Source organism: Protopterus annectens, chromosome 9.part0, assembly GCF_019279795.1.
Source record: "Protopterus annectens isolate FY-2018-M chromosome 9.part0, PAN1.0, whole genome shotgun sequence".
NCBI lineage: Eukaryota > Metazoa > Chordata > Ceratodontiformes > Protopteridae > Protopterus > Protopterus annectens.
In genome coordinates this window covers 6,728,435-6,750,492 of record NC_056743.1, presented here as the reverse complement: position 1 = coordinate 6,750,492, position 22,058 = coordinate 6,728,435, and the positions used below count along the sequence as shown (strand labels likewise).

At 44.2% G+C, this 22,058-nt stretch overlaps 1 protein-coding gene across 2 annotated transcripts in view; it reads right to left on the bottom strand.

The window, feature by feature from the left end:
• Positions 1-22,058, bottom strand: part of LOC122811010 (splicing factor, arginine/serine-rich 19-like) — a 1,664,860-nt gene that overhangs the window by 965,474 nt on the left and 677,328 nt on the right. The window lies entirely within an intron of this gene.

Here is a 22,058-nt window from a genome sequence, read left to right as displayed (position 1 = left end):
TGAAGTTAGCCACCTCTGTTTTTAGGAGCCCAAAGTTAGCTTTGGAGAAGTTTTTCAAGGTGGTTAAGCTTTGCGGGGAGTGTGGGTGAGATGTGGATATCCATGCTGATTAGTTTATGGTTTGATCTGACCAGGGAGGGATTAAATAATGATGTAGAGCAACAGTTGCCCATGTTAGTAATAACCAGGTAAAGGATGTTCCTTCCTCTAGTTGGGGTCACAATGAGCTGGTCCAGGGCATTGGAATTGATGAATTCCTGGAAGCGTTGGGCCAGTGTATTGGTGCTTGAGTAGGTTTCCCAGTTGATTGAGGGGTAGTTGAAGTCTCCTAGTATGAGAGAGTTGGATTGGACCTTGATAGAGTCCAAGGTGCTTAAGAACGTGGAGTGAGTCTACGGACATGGTTGGGGACCTATAGCAGGCTATGACCTGGATCACCGTCTTACCCAATGTTAGTTGTACCTGAAGTATCTCAGATGCGTTATGCTCAGCTGCTAGTCTGGAGGTGTGCATATCCTTTATAAATATGGAGACACCACCGCCTTTGGAGCTTCAGTCCATGTTTCAGGGCCAAAAGGTGTGGAATGAGTTGTAGGCTGGTACAGCACAAATGTCTATGTTCTCCATTTTGAGGAGTGCTTCGAGTGAGTGCATCTTGATATTTAGATTTCTAGCGCTGGGCAGCATGACACTCAGACTGCACTTATTTTATGTGTGTGTGAATGAGAGGGAGGATAGAGGAATGGTGAGGATGCGGGGAGTAGAGGTGGCGAAGGTGGATGCGTTTAAATACTTGGGATCAACAGTTCAGAGTAATGGTGAGTGTGGAAGAGAGGTGAAGAAGAGAGTACAAGCAGGATGGAGTGGGTGGAGAAGAGTGTCAGGAGTGATTTGTGACAGACAAGTACCAGTAAGAGTGAAAGGGAAGGTCTACAAGAGGGTAGTGAGATCAGCTATGTTATATGGGTTGGAGACACTGGCACTGACAAAAAGGCAGGAGTCAGAGCTTGACATGGCAGAGTTGAAGATGTTAAGATTTGCAGTGGGTGTGACGAGGATGGACAGGATTAGGAATAAGTATATTAGGGGGTCAGCCCAGGTTGGAAGGTTTGGAGACAAAGCCAGAGAGGCAAGATTACATTGGTTTGGACATGTGCTGAGGAGGGATGCAGAGTATATTGGGAAAAAGATGCTAAAGATGAAGCTGCCAGGTAACAGGAAAAGAAGGTGGCCTAAGATAAGGTTTATGGTTGTGGTGAGACAGGACATGCAGGTGGTTGGTGTGACAGAGCAAGATACAGAGGACAGGAAGAAATGGAAACACTTGCTCCGCTGTGGCGACCCCTAACGGGAGCAGCCAAAAGAAGAAGATGGTGGTTATTTGGTCTATATAAATAAGAGCCTTAGCCAGTTCCTGGAAACCCAGGGGTGACAGATGCAGCCCATCTCTGGCAAAGCTTCGAGGTCTGTCAATCATGTCATCACAAGAAGACGGATACTGGATCCCCTTAGAATGACACCAGAAACTTAGCCAATTGTTGAAGTCAATCATTTTTTTGTTTGTACTTCAGTAAATTTCTGGGTGATGGTAGGATACTGATCAAGGCTAGGGTCATACCTGCCTGGGCCACATAATCAAGGAGCTCCACCATGTCTCTTTTCATGTAATCCAGGGAGGTGCATCTCAGATCATTTACACCCACATGGACAATGACAGAGTCATATTGTACATGTTGTGGAGTGACCTGAGTGTGTGTGTTATGTACTGGATTCTGGCACATGATAGACAGCTAACTTTTACCTTCTCCTTATTCAATCTACTGAGCGGGACATCAGTGTGCCTCACTATTGAGTCACCTATGATTAGTGTACTGGGTAAGGTGTTTAGCCTTAGGGGTGTAGGTTGAGGGGCACACTGTAAATCCCACAGAAATGAGGGTCCAAATGGAGAGAGATGATAAAATCAGCAAGCAAATAAGTAGTATTTCTGGAACTGAATTCATCCTCAAGTCTTGGTGAGTACCTTCACAAGGTGGACTTTTTTTTTTTTTTTTAATTTACAAACTCTCACCAAAAAGACACTGAAATACAGACTGTTTTATATAGTTTATGTCATGGACAAAACCTGGTTAAAAAATAAAGGCAGCTGGGTGCAAAAGTCCCAAGATAAGAAAATGCCCAGTCTTGGTGCCAGGACTAGAAAAATTATAGCATAGAATCCTCAAGAGACACAGACATTTCTACATTGGGGTAGGCCAGGCGTAAATGATGCCACCCCCCCCCCCCCCCCAGTTGTAGAAGGAAGCAGTAGCTCACAAAACTGACAGACAAAAAAACAGCCATAAAGATGATAGAGTGGACTATTGAGGATAAGAAATAATTATGCATTGTTAACTGATCTGCAAGAAGCTCAGAAATTCTGGACAGAAGATGTACAAAAAGATTAAGTGAGAAACTATTGCACAAGAAAAACTGTCAAAAGCTTCAAATGCAAATTTGTGTTCATTAATACAACAGACTCTTGAAAAACATTAAACAGACCAAGAAACCTTGGGGTGTTGGGACAAAGTAACGACTTTGGAAGTGTGAAAATATAAAGAAAAAAATCTAAAGATTTTTCAAAGGTATAAAAAAGAAATATGGACATGGAAAAGAAAGTGCTGATATGATGCAATATTTATGCAAAGGAGAAAGCCAAATTAATCAACACAAAAAAGCAGTTCCAAAGATATTCGAAGAAAAATACAGGCAAATGCACTCAGATATGGAAAAATTCAAAATACAAAAATTAAGATCAGAAAGGGAGAACGTAGAACAGAAATTTAGTGACACAGAAGGTAAAAAAACATAGAAACTGAAGTTATGGAATACCTGCGAACTGAAGGATTTAGTGTAGAAAGTCTAACGCAGGTTATGTCACAGCATGATGGACAATGAGTACCCCCAAGTAAGGAAAAACAGGAGGAGCGGGAGAAATCTGAAGAAGAAATATGGCCATGGGAAAGAAAGATTTAATACGGTGCAATATTTATGCAAAGGAGAAAGCAAAACTAATTGATAAGAAAAAATGCAGCACCAAAGATATTTGAAGAGAAATATAGGCAAAGGCACCCAGATATGGAAAATTTTACAATACAAAATATAGGAAAACATAGGAGGAAAGTAGAAAAGAGGATTAGTAATGGAGAAATTAAAAAAAAGTAGAATAAATATGTACTCACCATAACGTTGCATATGAGTAGTAGTTCTTCATTTGTCTTCAACCTGTGGGTTCCCAGATATGTCTCGGATCCAATTCAGCCGCATATCCAGCATCTGATCCATGCTCAAAGTTCCTCCCCTTACCCATAATGCTCCTGTCTCCTTTCTCCCTTCAGATCGAGTTTACCACTCAATCTAGAATTCACACCTGACCCAACAGAACCTGGTCCCTACCAGAAACCAGAAACAAGGATAAGAGGCACCCTAACGGTGATCACTTCCTGTAGTCATAGGAGCAACAAACAGTTCACAAAACAATGGGGGAAGGAGGGAGGGACGGTTGAACACAAATGAACAACTACTCAGATGAAACGTTATGGTGAGTACATAACGTCTTTATCTGAAGTAGTTGTCTTCATTTGGTCTTCAACCTGTGGGACAGAGTCCCCAGCTACTAAATACCTGGGATGCCATCATGGAAGGATATTGCAGAGCACATCGGAGCCAAACTATGCCCTGTTCCTGGACACAATGTCCAATTTATAATGTGAGATGAACGTATGAGATGAGGACCAAGTAGCCCCAGAACAAATGTCTAATGAAACTCTGGACCAAAAAGCCGCTGAAGTGGCCGTAGATCTGGTGGAATGTGCCTTCACATGGCTTGGCGGGGAAATCCCTTGACAGAATACGCTTGAATGATACACTGGGAACTCCAATGGGCAATAGTAATTTTAGATATTGGTTTCCCTAAAAACGGTTTAGAGTAAGAAATGAAAAGTTAGATTTACGAAAAGTTTTTGCCCTGTGCAGGTAGAAACTTAACTGTCTCTGCACATCCAATAAGTGCAATTTTTATTCTCCTTTTTTCAAAACAAAAGAGAAAACAAATGCAATTTGCAAGACCACCAGGAGATTGATCACTTGATTAATGTTAGCCTCTCAAGCTTCTTTAGGATGACAAGATGGATTAGTGCACAAGGACACTGTCCTTATGAAAATTCATATAAGGGGCTTTGACCAACAGAGCTTGAGGTTCCAAAACTCTCCTGGCAGAGGTAATGGCGACCAGGAAAGCAGTCCTCCAGGACAAAAAACGGCAGATGTACCGAAGATGCAGGTTTAATGGGGCGAAATTGAGGCCTTTAGTACTAAAATACAGTTGTGTACACTTACCATAAATGTAGATGTTCGAGTGTATTCACTGTTGCAGTCATCACATTTGGATAATCTGCTGGCAGGTTTCCCTCAGTCGGCCTGAATAACAAAGTCTTGGGTCCTGCGTCGGTTGCTGTCTCCACTTCAATGACGTCAGGTCGTCAGGGGTATAAAAAATGCAGCCAATGCCAATTTAATCAGTTTTTCTTGTCCCAGATGTCACGTGCCCCGCAAATGGGCAGCAAAATTATATATATATATATATATATATATATATATATATATATGCATGTAATTTAGAACACAAAAAATGTACCTCCAACTAAACGCAAATACACCAAAAAGGCTTTTGAGCATAGTGAAGGAAAGAAGAGGTATAATAAGAGAGAAAAAAGGGGGCTGGCGGGTGGGTAACACGGACTGCAACAGTGAATACACTCGAACATCTGCATTTATGGTAAGAGTACACAACTGTACTATGTTCTTCATGTTTCACTGTTGCAGTCATAACATTTGGGTAGAATCCAAACCTATGGATGGGAGGATGGAATTATACAACATTAGGAGCAGCTATAAGGCCCTGCAGGACAGCAGTGCCAAAGCCTGCCCTGGAGTTAGAAAAGAGAGGTAAATGGTAATGTTTGGTGAACGTATGAACTGAGCTCCAAGTAGCAGCTTCTAGGATGTCTCTGGTAGGAACCCCTCTGAGAAAAACTGCAGAAGTAGATGAAGCCCTGGTGGAATGGGATCTGATCCCCTTGGGGACAGGTTTACCGAAGGCAATGGCTTATCCATTTTGAAATGGTCTGCTTTGAAATAGCCTTCCCCTCTGCCACTGCAGCAAATGCCACCAGTAGTTGCTCAGATTTTCTTAGAGAGTTTGTCCTGTTTAAGTAGAATCTTAGTTGTCTGTGTACATCCAATGAATGCAGAATCCACTCCCCTTTGTTCTGCAGATTTGGGAAAAAAGTTGGCAGATGAATGGTCTGGTTAAGAGCCACACTGGACACCACCTTAGGCATAAAGGCGGGATTGGTCCTGAGGGCCACCCTGTCCTGATAAAAGATAATGAAAGGCTCCACTGCCAAGAGAGCCTGTAGTTCTGAAATCCTTCTAGCTGAAGTGACTGCTAAAAGAAAGGCGGTCTTCCAAGAAAAAAAATTTGTCTGCAGTAGCAGATGGTTCAAAAGGAGGTAGGGTGAGTTTTTCCAGCACAAAATTGAGGTCCCATGCAGGAGTTGGTGTTCGCCTGGGAGGTCTCAAATGTTTTGCCTCTCTGAGGTACTGCTTTAGCAGGGGAAGAGAAAAGAGAGGAGGCTCTGTGTTGTAATGAGCCGAGATGGCAGAGGCATGGATTTTTATAGAAGAAAAAGATAGGCCCTTGTGAAGCATCTCAGTTAAATATAGCAGAATCTGAGGAATATTGGGCATTGCTGTGTTTATTCCTTGTGCTTGGTTCCAGGCACAGAATCTCTTCCATTTATCAGCAGAAGATTTTCTAGTACTAGGCCTTCTAGCCTCCAAAATGACATCCATCACAGGTTTACTGAGAGATGTGACTGTTGAAATTAGTTGATTAGCCATGCTGCAAGATTCAGAGTTTGGAGCTGAGTGTGCAGAATTTGATTGTTCTGCTGAGACAAAAGATGAGGTTGTCTGAGGCAAGTACCACGGAATAAGGTGTGACGTATTCCTTAGAAGTGGGTACCAGTATTGGCGAGGCCAGTCTGGAGCAATCAGAATCATTTTTGTTTTTTCCTGACTGACTTTTAGTAAAACCTTGGAGAGCAGAGGCAGAGGGGGGAAGGCATAGACTGATGTTTTTCCAGCTGAAGGATAGAGCATCCACTTTCCAAGGTTTTTGGGATGAATTCTTGTGCAGAATTTGTCTGATAGATCTTTTTGCCTCTCCCCAAAACTGTGTCTGGGCTCCCCGATTTTCGTGTCAACAAGCTGAAGATTTGTGGATCCAGTTTCCATTCGTGTGGGTCCATGAGATTTCTGCTTAGTTCGTCTGCCAGAGTATTTTGCTTTCCTGGCAGGAATTGAGCTTGTAGATGTATTTGGTAAGTCAAGGCTGTGTTCCACAAGCCCATGGCTAGTCTGTAAAGAGGGTAGGTGTGGGTACCCCCCTGCTTGTTTATGCACCACATAACTGTGGTATTGTTCGCCTTTATCAGTAGTTGTCCTGGATGAATGAAGTCCTTGAAGGCTGTCAGAGCATTCTGTACAGCTAGCATTTCTTTCAGGTTGATATGTAGGTGCATTTGATTTGGGCTCCATTCACCCTGAATGCATCTCCCTGCCAGATGGGCCCCCCCAAGCATAGTCTGATATGCCTGTAGTCAGGGTTTGGGGGGCAGGGGGTAGAATGAATGACAGTCCCTTGTTTTGGTGACAGGCCTCTGCCCATCATGGGACCTCCTGTTGCAGGCAAGGAATGAGAGGAATCATTGTTTCCTGGCTGTGACAATGTTGACTACATAAACCTTTTAGGTACCATTGAAGTTTCCTCATATGCAGCCTTGCATATGGAATTAGAAGAATGCACGATGCCATGAACACCAAAGCCTGCAGAATTTGTCTTGCAGATAGCTGGGTTTTTGTGGTGACTTGTTTGAAGTATGTTATCAATTGAATTTGTTTGGCATGAGGTAAGCCATCTGGGCAGTTGTATTCAAGCTTGCGCCCAGGAATGTAATTATTTGAGAGGGTACCAGTTGTGATTTCTTTTCGTTTATGGTGTACCCAAGGCATGTTAGAAGCCTTTTTACAAACGCCAGATGTTGAAGTAGTGTGTCCTTGTTTTCTGCCTGAATTAGACAATCGTCCAGATAAGGATAAATTTGAATGTTTCTTTGTCTGCAAAATGCAATTACTGGTGCCAGGCACTTTGTGAAGACCTTGGGCGCAGAAGATAAGCCAAAGGGCAGTGAAAAGAACTGGTAATGCAAATAGCTTGCTTTGAAGCGGAGGTATCTTCTGCAAGATTCCCTGATTGGGATATGCAGGTAAGCCTCTTAAGTCTAGAGTTACCAACCAGGCATCCTTGCCTAGCATAGGTAGTAACTGTTGTAGAGTCAGCATCTTGAATTTTAGAATGTCCAGGAAGGTATTTAGAATGGATAAGTCCAGAATTGGATGCCATGATTTGTCTTTTCTGGGTACCAGGAAAAGTCTTGAATAAAAACCTTCTCCTTTTTCCTTTTCTGGTACTGGCTGAATAGCCCCCATATCCATGAGGGCCATGACTTGTTTCTGGGCCTCTGCCCACTGATTTGGAGGCAGATCTGGCCATCTGTTTGGAATTGGCAACATGTGGAAATGAAATCTGTATCCCTGGGATACTATATTTAAGACCCACTTGTCCTGAGTAATTATATGCCAATTTTGAGCATGAAGTGCTAGTTTTCCCCCCAAAGGGGCTGCCAAAAGATAAGTGCTTGGAAATGGCAGAGGAGAGTCATTGAGACTGTTGACCGTAAGGGGGTGCTTTGCTACTTCCAGATTTGGAGGTGGAGGCACCCCACTGTTTTGTTCTGTAAGTTCCTTGTGACTGAAACCTGGAGCCTTTGAAGTGTCTGGGTTTGACCTGAGCAGCTCTGTTGGGTACTGGAAAGGACCAATTCTTAGTAGGCCAGTGCATACTGAATCTGGGTGGCTGCACTTGCAAGAAATCTTTTGCACAGATTTAGCTTGATCTTCCATCTTTTTCAAAATGTATTCTGCCTTATTACCAAATAGACTGTTCTGTTGTAAAGGAGCATCCAACAGTTTAGCTTTAACATGATCAGGCAGATTTTGCTCCTTGTGCCAAGCATGCCTTCTCATCACAGATCCAGTTACGGCGGCCCTGCAAGAGGCCTCCAAGGAATCAAAACCGCATTGCAAAGTATGCTTTCCAACTTGTTCAGCTGAACACAATAAATCCTGTAACTCTATTTTCCACACAATCAGAAATCAACATCATTTTCTGTTTAAGTAAGCCCATGACAGGCTGTTGATATTTAAGCATATGAAATTGACAGTTTAAAGCCCTGATTGCCAGGGCTGCGGACGTATAAACCTTCTTACCCCATCCATCCAGTGCCCTGGAGTCTCTATCAGAAAGGGTAGGATTTTTAGCAGTAGAAGCCTTAACACCCTTGGGACCTTCAGAAATTGTTTCAGGGTCAGCAGTAGGATTTTTGAAAATAAATTTGTGGGAGTCAGGAACCCTGAAATATCTGTCTGGCAGGGAATCAGGAGCCATGCTGGATTCTGAGAAAACAATCAACAATGTCTAAAACAGGAGGTACAGACAAAGGCCTATGCTGAGGAAAAAGAAAATTCCTAAGTCTCTTTTTGGATTCTGAAAGATCCTGACTCTCCCAATGAAAATGTTCCCTTAAGGTATGCAAAGTCTCTCCTCATAAGGAGGAATAGAAAATTCCTGATCAGAAGAAATGGAAACCTGATCTGAAGATTCATAATCAGTGCCTTGCCTAGGCCTCTTAGCAGGAGGGGATTGGGAACCCCTGATGATCAAGGAAATTAAATCCTCAGCCATTTTGATCATTTGTTTTTTAGGCATAGGGGCCTGAAAGTACAGTTTTGTACCTACCATAAATGTAGATGTCCGATAGATATGCAACTGCAGTCCTGACATATGGGTTGTCCTGCCTCAGGCAGCCCTTCGGTCGGCCGGATTCCAAAGTCTGGGTCCGGCGTCGGCTGATGTCGCCTCCTCCCTGACGTCAGAGCGGCTGGGGTATAAAAGCATCAGCCGACGCCATCTTCTTCAGTGTTTCTTGCCCCAGATGCCAGGTGCCCTCCAAGGGAGGCTAAATTTAGAGAATGGATAAAATTCCAGACATGCACAACAGTAATAAACAGATACACCATAAATACTATCCCCAGCTAATATGAAAAGGGGAGTGGACCTAAAAGATAATTACAGAGGGTAGGAGGAGGAAAACCTGACTGCAGTTGCATATCTATCGGACATCTACATTTATGGTAGGTACAAAACTGTACTATGTCCTTCAAGAATGCAACTGCAGTCCTGACATATGGGTTGAATACCATAGCCAAGCTGGGGGTGGTGGGATCTAAGATAATGATGGTGTAGCTAAAATGCCCTGCAGGACTGCAGAAGCAAAGCCTGCTCGGGATCTGGAATATAAAGGCAGGTTGTAGTGCTTGGAAAATGTATGCACGGAGCTCCATGTAGCAGCTTCTAGAATGTCCTTTGTAGCCACTCCTCTTAAAAAGGTTGTGGAGGTGGCTGTAGCTCTGGTGGAGTGTGGCCTGATATTGGCTGGCACACCTTTTCCATGGAAAGAGTAGCAGAATCTGATGCAGTTTCCAATCCATTTTGAAATTGTTTGTTTGGAAATTGCCTTCCCTTGTACTCCAGGAGCGTAAGCTACAAATAGTTGGTCAGACTTTCTGTTGGCCTTTGTTCTATCCAAGTAGTAGCGCAATTGTCTGTGTATGTCCAAAGTGTGCAGAAGTTTTTCTCCTTTATTTTGAGGATTGGGAAAGAAAGTAGGCAGGTGAATTGCTTGGTTTAGAGAAACCCTGGATATCACTTTTGGCATGAATGAAGGATTGGTTCTTAAAGAGACTCTGTCCTGATGAAAAATGAGAAATGGAGGTACTGCCATGAGGGCCTGTATCTCCGAGACTCTTCTTGCTGAAGTAATTGCCAACAGGAAAACTGTTTTCCAGGAGAGAAATTGCAAATCTGAAGATGCTGCTGGCTCAAAAGGAGGAAGAGTTAATTTTTCCAAGACGAAATTGAGGTCCCATGCAGGCACTGGTAGTTTTCTTGGAGGTTTGGTATTCTTTATCCCCCTTAGAAACAGTCTTAGCAAAGGATGTGAAAACACAGGTGGATCACAGTTGTATTTTGCTGAAATTGCTGAAGTGTGTATTTTTATGGAAGAATATGAAAGGCCATTGTGAAACATTTCTGCCAAGTATTCTAGAATCTGAGGGATGTTCATTACTGATGCATCCTGACCCTTGTTGGCATTCCAGATGTTGAACCTCTTCCATTTGGCTAAATAAGTTTTTCTGGTAGAAGGCCTGCGTGCTTCCAGTAGGATCTCTTGAACTTTTTTGGAGAGAGAAATATGGGGAAAAGTCGTGTAACCCTCCAAGCTGTCAGTTGTAATGTTTGCAGGTTTGGATGAACAGTCCTGTAATTGTGTTGAGTTATAAGCAGAGGCCATAGAGGCAGGGGCCACGGTTTGGTGCGAGTTATGCTCCTTAGTAATGGGTACCAGTGTTGTCTTGGCCAGTCTGGAGCTATCAAAATGCCTTTCGGTTGTTCTGCTTTGATCTTCAGTAAAGTACAGTTTTGTACCTACCATAAATGTAGATGTCCGATAGGAATGCATCTGCAGTCCTTACAAATGGGTAGTCCTGTCGTCAGGCAGCCCTTCGGTCGGCCGGATTCCAAAGTCTGGGTCTGGCTTCGGCTGGTGTCGCACTTCACCCGACGTCATAGCTGCAGTTTTTCGGGTATAAAGGCATCAGCCGACGCCATTTTCCTCAGTGTTTCTTGCCCCAGATGCCAGGTGCCCTCTTGGATGGCTAAATTTGGATAAATGCCAATGTTTCCAAATAGTAGAGAGCAAACACATAAAATAAGCATGTATGTACATATATACAAACAAATACACCATAATAGATCCCCAAGCTAGCTGAAGGATGGCAAATACCCTAGGAGTACCACAGAGGGAAGGTGGGTGGGTAATCCTGACTGCAGATGCATTCCTATCAGACATCTACATTTATGGTAGGTACAAAACTGTACTATGTCCTTCAAGGATGCATCTGCAGTCCTTACAAATGGGTAGAATACCATAGCTAAACTAGGGCAGGACGGAAAAAGGAGAGATTATGGTGTAGTTAGGATCCCTTGCAAAACAGCAGTGGCAAAACCTGCTCGGGATCTAGAGTATAAAGGTAAATTGTAATGCTTGGCAAATGTATGCATGGAGGTCCAAGTAGCAGCCTCTATAATGTCCTTGGTAGCCACTCCTCGTAAGAAAGCTGTGGTAGTGGCTGTAGCCCTTGCGGAATGAGGCCTGATGTTCTCTGGAGTTTTCTTTCCATGGTAGGAGTAACAAAATCTAATGCAATTTCCTATCCATTTGGAGATTGTCTGTTTTGAAATTGGTTTTCCTTCCTTTCCTGTTGCATATGCTACCAGAAGCTGGTCAGTTTTTCTATTGGACTTGGTCCTGTCCAGGTAGTAGCGTAATTGTCTATGTACATCCAAGGTATGCAACAGTCCTTCTCCCCTGTTCTGTGGGTTGGGGAAGAATGTAGGTAGGTGGATAGCCTGATTTAAAGACACTCTGGATACCACCTTAGGCATAAATGTAGGATTTGTTCTCATGGACACTCTATCTTGATGGAAGATCAGGAAGGGTTGTACTGCCATTAATGCCTGTAGTTCAGAGACCCTTCTTGCTGAGGTGATTGCCAGCAGGAAAGCAGTCTTCCAGGATAAGTATTGTAATTCTGCTGTTGCTGCTGGTTCGAAAGGAGGAAGTGTCAATTTTTCTAGCACAAAGTTCAAGTCCCATGCTGGCAATGGTGGTTTCCAGGGAGGTTTTACATTTTTAATTCCTCTCAGAAACTGTCTGAGCAGAGGATGAGAGAAGACAGGAGGATCCAAGCTGTATTCTGCTGAAATAGCTGATGCATGTATCTTGATGGAAGAATAGGACAGGCCTGTATGGAAGAGCTCTGCCAAGTACTCCAGGATGTTGGCTATGTTTACCAGTGCCACATCTTCTCCCTTTGCAGTACTCCAAATGAGATATCTTTTCCATTTTGCTGCATAATTCTTTCTTGTTGAAGGTCTACGAGCCTCAAGGATTATGTCTTTAACCCTTTGGGATAAATTTGGGTTAATTGTTCCTATGTAATGTTCCAGGCAGTTAGCTGCAGAGTTTTCAGGTTTGGATGCAGGATGTTGTAGTTGTTCTGTGTTAACAGCAATGGGATCAGGGGCAGTGCCCATATTTGTTCCCGAGACATGCTCCTCAGCAATGGGTACCAATGTTGTCTTGGCCAGTCTGGAGCTATCAGGATGATCCTTGGACGTTCCTCTTTGATCTTCAAAAGCACCCTGTGCATCAAAGGAAGTGGTGGGAATGCGTATGCTTGTCAGGTTTTTCCAACTGAAAGATAGGGAGTCCACCTTCCAAGCAAGTGGGTGGTACGTCCTTGTGCAGAATTTCTTTAGCTGGTGATTGAGTGGGGATGCAAATATATTTGTGGTAATCCCCATTCTCTTGTGATTGCTTTGAAGATGTCCGGATGCAGCATCCATTCGTGGGCATCTGTGGTAGTTCTGCTTAATATGTCTGCTAGAATGTTTTCTTTTCCCGGTACAAAAATTGCTTGTAACTGAATGTTGTAGCTCAGAGCCACATCCCATAGGTCCAGTGCCAGCCGGCATAGAGGATATGAATGTGTGCCTCCCTGTTTGTTGATGTACCACATAACTGTGGTGTTGTCTGTCCTTATCATCAACTGACCTTCTTGGAGAAATGGTCTGAATGACTGGATTGCCAATTTTACTGCCAGCATTTCCTTTAGATTTATGTGCAGGCTCAGCTGGTCTTGAGTCCATAAGCCTTGTATGCACTTGTCCAGCATGTGTGCCCCCCAACCGAGGTCTGAGGCATCTGTCGTGATGGTTTGGCTTGGTTGACTGTTGCAGAAGGGCAATCCTGTGTTTGATTGACAGGCCTGAGCCCACCATAGGAACTCTTGCTTCAGGCATGGGATTATTGGAATTTTGGTTTCTAGGCTGTGCTTGTGTTGGGACCACAAATTCTTTAGGTACCACTGTAGCTTTCTCATATGCAGTCTGGCATGAGGGACCAGAATTATGCAGGATGCCATGAAGCCTAGGGCTTGCAGTTAGATGGTTCTGCTTTGTTAATGCCAAGAAGTAGAAAGGTAGTTGCTCTTTCTTTTCTGCAGTTAGGAATGCCATTTGTTTTGATGTGTCCAGCTCTGCACCCAGAAAAGTTATTCTTTGGGATGGAGTCAGCCTTGACTTTTTTATATTGACTGTATATCCCAGGGCTTGCAGTAGGTAAATGACTCTTTGTAAGTCTTCTGTTAGTTTGCTTTTGTTGTCCGCTTGAATCAGGCAGTCGTCCAGGTAGGGATAAATTTGGATCCCCTGAAGTCTGCAATGAGCAATTACTGATGCCAGGCATTTCGTGAACACTCTGGGCGCAGTAGATAAGCCAAAGGGCAATGCTGAGAATTGATAATGCTCTGATCCTGCAAGAAACCTGAGGTATCTTCTGCAAATTGGTCGTATGGGGACGTGCAGGTATGCCTCCTTGAGATCTAGAGTTACCAGCCAAGACTCCTTGCCCAGCATGGGAAGAAGCTGCTGTAGGGTCAGCATTTTGAATTTTGGAACAATGAGGAATGTGTTTAAAGCGGACAGGTCGAGAATAGGTCTCCATTTGCTCTCTTTTCTTGGTACCAGGAAGAGTCTGGAGTAAAATCTCTTTCCTTGCTCCATAGATGGTACCTTTTCCACAGCTCTCATTCTTAATAATTGAGATATTTGCTTTAGAGATTCTGCCCTTTGAGTAGGTGGTAGGTTTGGCATTCCTCTCTTTCCTGGTAGAGTATGGAAATGGAACCTGTAACCTTGGTCTATAGTTTGCAAAATCCATTTTTCCCTTGTGATGCAATGCCAGTTCTTTGAAAATAAGGTTAGCTTTCCGCCTAAGGGTGCTTCCAGTTGTTCCCTGGTAGGCGGCGCCACAGCCAAGTCATTGTGATTGTGTTGTTGTAGTGGTGGTGGCTGCGTCCGTGCCTCGCTGGTTGTTACCTTGCCACTGGCGTCCCCTGTAGGCACCCCTGGATTGGTTTCTGCCTCTTGAACGCCTATTCCTGCCTCTCTGTGTCTTAGAGGAGTCTGGAAAGGACCAATTCTTGGAGGGCCAGTTCCTGCTAAACCTTGGAGGTTGAACCTGTAAGAAATCTTTCACTGTTTGTACAGATTTTGCCTTCTCTTCCATCTTTTTTAGTACCTGCTGTGCAGGTGAACCAAATAAATTGACTTTGTCCATGGGTGCATCCAAAAGCTTTGATTTGACATGGTCTGGTAATGCCTGCTCTTTCAACCATGTATGTCTCCTGATAACTGTGCCAGTCATGGCTGATCTAAAGGAAGCCTCCAGTGCATCATAGCCACATTTTAAAGAATGGTTACTAACCTGCTGTATGTTATGTACCATTTCCTGAACATATTTTTTATCTAAAGATTCTTCAGAGGACAGCTTTTTAGTTAACTGGTCAAGCATAAACTCTTGATATTGAATCATATGAAATTGGCAGTTCAAAGCTCTAGCTGACAAAGTAGCAGAGGTGTAAACTTTTTTACCCCATCTCTCTAAGGATCTGGATTCCCTTTCAGAGGGGAGGGGGTTTTTAGTAGATGTAGTTGCTACAGCTTTAGGGCCCTGGGAGATAGTCTCTGGATCTGCAAAGGAGCCTTGTATAAATGGTGATGAGTGTCCGGGACCCTGTAGAACCTATCGGGCTTAGCAGGGGCCGGAGGTAATGAATCAGGAGCAGTGCAAGCATCATTAAATGCATCATCTACAACAGAAAGAACTGGAGGTATAGCTAAAGGCCTATGCTGTGGCAAATGTAGAAAGGTTCTAAGCCTTTTCTGGAGTCTGAGAAATCTTGGCCCTGCCACTGAAATTGTTCCCTCATAGCATGCAAGGTTTCCCCAAAGGAAAATTCCTCAGGTGGAGAGGCTGAAGGAATGGACTCTTCAGCATCAGAGTCTTCGTAAGGGGAATAAGGAGCCTCAGGAGGGTCTGTATGTTCTGAGTCATCAGAGGAATCATCTGTGGATACTGGCTCAGGGGGCTCTGCTCTAGGCCTCTTCTCTGGAGGTGGAAGAGAGGTCCTGTCTGGATGAGGCTGGGATCCACGAATTAAAGAAATGAGATCCTCAGCCAAAGAAAGCATATGGGAACTGGTGCTGGGCCTGTGAGAGGGGGGTTTGACAGGCACCGTTTTTGAAGCTTTGGCTGCTTTAGCCCTGGCAAAGGCCTTAATAGACATGGCTGCAGGAGGCCTAGCAGCTCCACGTGCAGGAGTTGAAATATCCAAGGGAATAGTGTCAGATAATTCCTGAGAAACCGCAACTGAAGGTTGGATTTCAGAAGCCGATTCCACCAGGCTAGAAGAGGCCTCGGTAGAAGGCATGTTTTCGGCTGGGGGAAGAACCGCTTGCTCGGTTTCAGCCGAAACCGGGACACTCGTGGTTGGCTTAACCGTGGTTTCGGCCGAAACCGCGGACCGCGAGTGTCGGTCCTTTTCCCTGCGTTTTTTTGGTAACTTGTGAAGTCGGAGGGTCCGACGGCATGATATAAGCAAAATCAGAGCCGAAAAACTGTTCTGCAAATTCTGACCGACGTCTAAGCGTCCATCGGTTAAAAGAAGCACAGGCTAGACAAGCTACTACGTCGTGGTCTGGGCCTAAACAAGGTAAGCAGTAAGAGTGGAAATCTTTATGAGGTATTTGTTTCCCACAAGTTAAACAGTTATTCACTTTTTCTGACATCGGCTGAGGCAAGAAAGAGTCCCCAACGGGGTACTTAGCTTTTTAGAAGTCTTCGAAGTAGTATTCGTAGTAATCTCTGGTTCTGACCGACCGGCACTTGCGAACAGCTTCTGCTTCGGGCGCCACGCGGCAAGAAAGACTGAGGAAAATGGCGTCGGCTGATGCCTTTATACCCGAAAAACTGCAGCTATGACGTCGGGTGAAATGCGACACCAGCCGAAGCCAGACCCAGACTTTGGAATCCGGCCGACCGAAGGGCTGCCTGACGACAGGACTACCCATTTGTAAGGACTGCAGATGCATCCTTGAAGGACATCACCTTGGTCATTAATGGTAGAGGCGGGAATGCATAGATTGTTAGAGAATTCCAACTGAAGGAGAGAGCATCTATTCTCCAGGCTTGAGGATGGTGTGTCCTTGAGCAGAACTTTTTCAGATGATGATTGTGGTGTGAGGCAAAGAGGTCTATGTCCGGCCTTCCCCATGCATGAGTTATTTGTGAAAAAATGTCTGAATGCAACATCCATTCGTGGGGGTCCATAATGTTTCTGCTTAGACTGTCCGCCAGAATATTGTCCTTGCCTGGAACAAACTGGGATTGCAAGTGTATGTTCAGTTTCAGGGACTTTTCCCAAAGAGTCATTTGTTAGTCTGCAAAGGGGGTAAGAATGAGTGCCTCCCTGCTTGTTTATGTACCACATAACAGTGGTGTTGTCTATCTTTATTAGCAGATGACCTTGTTGAAGAAATTTCCCGAAGGCCTCGATTGCATGAATCACTGCCAACATCTCTTTTTGCTTGATGTGCAGATGCAATTCCCGGGGAGCCCATTGCCCTTGAATGCATCTGCCCTCCATGTGCGCCCCCCCATCCATGATCTGAGGCGTCTGTTGTAATGGTTTGGCTTGCTTGAGGTTTGTTGAAGGGCATGCCTTTGTTTAGCTGGCTTGCTTGTGCCCACCACAAAATTCCTTTTGTAGACATGGAATGAGAGGTATAATTTCTTCTAAGTTGTGGCTGTGTTGAGACCATAAACTTTTTAGGTACCATTGTAGTTCTCATGTGTAGTCTTGCCAGTGGAATCAGGAGAATGCAAGATGCCATGAAACCCAGGGCCTGCAGGATTTTCCTTGCAGTCATCTGGGTGTGCTTTGCTAGGCTTTTGAAGTAATCTGGTAATTGTTCTTGTTTTTCTTCTGTGAGGAAAGCCATTTGTGAGTGTGTCCAGTTTGGCTCCTAGAAAAATTATTTGTTGGGATGGCAGTAGTCTTGATTTTTGAATGTTGACTGTGTATCCCAAAGCCTGTAGTAAGTGAATGACATAGTCCAAGTTTCTTATCAAGGCTTGCTGGCTGTCCGCTTGTATAAGGCAGTCGTCCAGATAAGGGTATATTTGTATCCCCCTGAAGTCTGCAATGTGCAATTACTGATGCCAGGCATTTCGTGAATACTCTGGGCACAGTAGATAAGCCAAAAGGCAATGCTGAGAATTGATAATGCTCTGACCCTGCAAGAAATCTGAGGTATCTTCTGCAACTGTGTCTGATTGGGACATGCAGGTATGCCTCCTTGAGGTCCAGAGTAACCAGCCAAGACCCCTTGCCCAGCAGGGGAAGAAGTTGCTGTAACGTCAGCATTTTGAATTTTGGCACAATGAGAAAAGTGTTTAGGGCGGACAAGTCCAGTATAGGTCTCCATTGCTTTTCTTTTCTTGGAACAAGGAACAGTCTTGAGTAGAATCCCTGGCCTTGTTCCAGAGGAGGAACCTTTTCTATTGCTTTGATTTGTAGCAGCTTTGAAAAGTACAGTTGTGTACACCTACCATAAATGCAGATGTTCGAGTGTCTTCACTGTTGCAGTCATAACTGTAGGGTGCTCCTGCCGGCAGGCAGCCCGAGGTCGGCCAGAATCCCAAAGTCTGGGTCCGGCGTCGGCTGTACAAGCCAGTACCCTGACGTCAGCACGCTCTGGTACATAGCCCACAGCCGATGCCATCTTCTCCAGCCTTTCTTGCCCTAGATGTCAGAAGTCCCCCAATAAATCAAAAAATGAATCCAACAAGGGAAACACAAATACACCACAAAGGAGAGAAAAAGAGGGGATAAGAGGGAGGGAAACACCGACTGCAACAGTGAAGACACTCGAACATCTACATTTATGGTAGGTGTACACAACTGTACTATGTTCATCGTGTTTCACTGTTGCAGTCATAACTGTAGGGTGGAATCCCAAAGCAGTGAAAAAAGGGAGGAGGTTTAGACAGAAGAAGGGGCAGCAAGAAGACCCTGCAAAACAGCAGAGGCAAAGCCTGCCCTGGTCTTATAATACAAAGGGAGAGTGTAGTGCTTGGAAAAAGTATGCACAGAACTCCAAGTAGCAGCTTCCAAGATATCCTTGGTAGGAACTCCCCTGAGAAAAGCTGTAGAAGTAGCAGCTGCTCTAGTAGAATGACTTCTCACAGTACCTGGAAACTGTTTCCCATGATGAGTGTAACAAAATCTTATTCCATAAGAAATCCATTTGGAAACAGTTTGTTTGGAAATAGCCTTACCAAGAGAACTGGAGGCAAAAGAAACAAACAATTGGTTAGATTTTCTGAACTCTTTAGTCTTGTCCAAATAAAATTGTAACTGTCTGTGCACGTCCAAGGAATGCAAAATCCTTTCCCCTTTATTCTGAGTATTAGGAAAGAAGGTAGGAAGGTGAATAGTTTGATTTAAAGCCACTTTCGAAATCACCTTAGGCATGAAAGTAGGATTGGTCCTCAAGGATACTCTGTCCTGGTGGAAAATAAGGAATGGTTCCACAGCCATGAGAGCTTGCAACTCTGAGACCCTTCTGGCAGAAGTCAAAGCTAACAAAAGAACTGTCTTCCAAGATAAAAACTTAATATCTGAAGATGCAGCAGGCTCAAAAGGAGGCAAAGTAAGTTTTTCTAAAACATAATTAAGGTCCCAAGCAGGAACAGGAGGGGTCCTGGGAGGCCTTAAATTCTTAGCCCCTCTCAAGAATTGTCTCACCAAAGGATGAGAAAAACAGGGGGATCAGTATTGAAATGAGCAGAAATAGCAGAAGCATGAATCTTAATGGAAGAAAAGGAAAGTCCATTAGACAAAAGATCCGAAAGATAAAGCAAAATAGAAGAGAGATCAGGTACCAGAGGGTCCAAACCTCGGCCCTGCATCCAAATGCAAAATCTCTTCCATTTAGAGGCATAGGATTTCCTAGTGTTAGGCCGTCTAGCTTCCAAAAGAACATCCAAAACTTGTTTGGGAAGACTAGAAGAAATCAAATTCCTTTGAAGAGCCAAGCTGCCAGGCAAAGGGTCTTGAGATTGGAATGTAGCAACTGACCCTGATGCTGGGACAGAAGAGAAGGGTTCAGAGGGAGAATCCAAGGAGGCTCCAAGAACAGGTGCTTTAAAGTTGGATACCAAAACTGTCGAGGCCAATTTGGAGCAATCAAGATGAGGAACTTGGGCTTGTCCTGTTTTATCTTTAGTAATACCGGAAGTAGAGGAAGAGGAGGAAGGCATAACCCGAAGGTTTTCCAGCTGAAGGACAGGGCATCCACTTTCCAAGCTGTTTTGTGGAATGACCTGGTGCAAAAGTGAGGCAGCTGATGATTGAGATGGGATGCAAACAGATCTATCTGGGGCATCCCCAAACTGCAGTAATCCTGTTGAATAAGTTGGTGTCTAGCATCCATTCGTGAGGATCCACAATGTTCCTGCTCAGGCTGTCTGCTAAGAGATTCTGTTTTCCTGGTATGAATTGGGCCTGGAGATGTAGATTCAGATTTAGAGCTGTGTCCCATAAAGCCATAGCTAGTCTGCAAAGGGGTAGAATGAGAGCCCCCCTGCTTGTTTATGTACCACATGACTGTGGTGTTGTCTGTGTAAATCAAAAGAGGCCCTGGATGCAAAAGGTTCTTGAAGGCTAGAAGAGCATTTTGAACTGCCAACATTTCCTTCAGATTGATGCGCCAGTGAAGATGATCCTTTGTCCAGGTTCCCTGCTGGCAATTGCCTAGAAAATGTGCTCCCCAAGCATAATCCGAGGCGTCTGTGGTTATGATTTGAGAAGGTTGAGGAAGACGGAAAGGCTTTCCTTCGTTTAAAGCACACATCCTGGACCACCAAAGGAACTCCTTTTGGAGGCAGGGGATCAGAGGAATCAGAGTGTCCAGATCGTGGTGATGCTGCGACCATACACTTTTCAGATACCATTGAAGCTTTCTCATATGAAGCCTTGCATTTGGAACCAACAGAATGCAGGAAGCCATGTAGCCCAGTGCCTGCAGGAATTTCCTTGCAGTGAGCTGAGGTAGAGTTGCCAAAGTCTTGAAAATTGAAGCCAGCTGTATTTGTTTTTCTGTAGTAAGGAAGGCCCGCTAAGGTTGTATTTAAGAGGGCTCCCAGGAATACCATTTGTTGAGAAGGGATCAGATGTGACTTTTTTGTGTTCACTGAAAATCCCAACAGGAGGAGAAGACGTTGAACAAAATCCAGATGTTGAAGTAAAAGATCCTTGCTGTCTGCCTGAATAAGGCAGTCGTCCAAATAAGGGTAAATCTGAATACCCTGGAGTCTGCAATAAGCCACTACTGGTGCCAGGCACTTGGTAAAGACTCTGGGCGCAGTAGATAAACCAAAGGGCAGTACAGAGAATTGATAGTGTCTCGAACCTGCCTTGAACCTGAGGAATTTCCTGCGTTCCTGCCTGATGGGAATGTGTAAATAAGCTTCATTTAGGTCCAATGTCACCATCCAGGCGTCCTGAGAGAGCATTGGAATCAGTTGCTGCAGAGTAAACATCTTGAATTTTGGAATTTCCAAAAAGGTGTTTAACACAGAAAGGTCCAGAATAGGTCTCCATGAGCTTTGTTTTCTCGGAACCAGAAACAGTCTTGAATAAAAACCTTTTCCCATCTCTGAGAGTGGAACAGGCTCTATGGCTCTCATGGCCAGAAGAGCCTCCACTTGATTTAAGGCCTCTGACCATTGATGTTTTGGCAGATCTGGCCAACCGAAAGCTCTTGGCAAGGTATGAAAGTGGAATTTGTAGCCTTTTAAAATCACGTCCAATACCCATTTGTCCTGGGTAATAGGAGTCCAATTTTTGTAAAAAAGAGAAAGTTTTCCTCCGAGAGGGGCATCCAGGTAAAGAGGTCCTGTAGCCCAACTTAGAGAGTCATTGAGTTTGCTTTCTTTGAGATTGGGATCTGTCTTCTCCCCTTCTAGGTGAAGAAGCAGTCCATTGTCTTGATCTGTAGGAGACCTGAGCTTCGCCACGACCTCTGGAGCGTCTATATCTTCCCCTTTGAGGCCTGTCAGACGTGGGAAAGGACCAATTTTTGGAGGGCCAATTCCTGGAAAATCTAGGAGGCTGAACTTGCAAGAAATCTTTCACAGTTTGCATAGATTTTGCCTTTTCTTCCATCTTTTTAATAACCTCCTCAGCCTTAGATCCAAAAAGAACATCATGCTGAACAGGGGCATCTAATAGTTTAGCCTTAACCTGTTCAGGTAAACTTTGCTCACGAAGCCAAGCATGTCTCCTGATAACAGTACCAGAGGCTGCGGCCCTGCAAGAAGCATCCAAAGCATCAAAACCACAATGCAAGCTATGTTTGTTCAGTTGTTCAGTTGCATGCAATACATCCTGTAGTTCCTTATCTTCTGCACATGCAGGAAGAGAGGCAAGCTTTTGCTTTAAAACAGACAAAAGAAATTGCTGATACTTAAACATATGAAACTGGCAATTTAAAGCCCTAACAGAAAGGGTAGCAGAAGTATATACCTTTTTGCCCCACCTGTCTAAGGCACGAGAATCCTAGGATTCTTAGAAGTAGCAACTTAGCAGCCTTAGAACCCTGAGAAATAGTTTCAGGATCTGCAGAAGGATTCTTAAATAGAAACAAATGAGACTCAGGAACCCTATAAAACCTATCAGGCTTAGAGGGAGCAGGAGGCATGGAATCAGGATTCAAATTAGCCTCGGAAAAAGCATCATCCACAATGTCAAGAACAGGAGGGATAGCCAAAGGCCTATGTTGAGGAAGAAGAAGAAATTCTCTA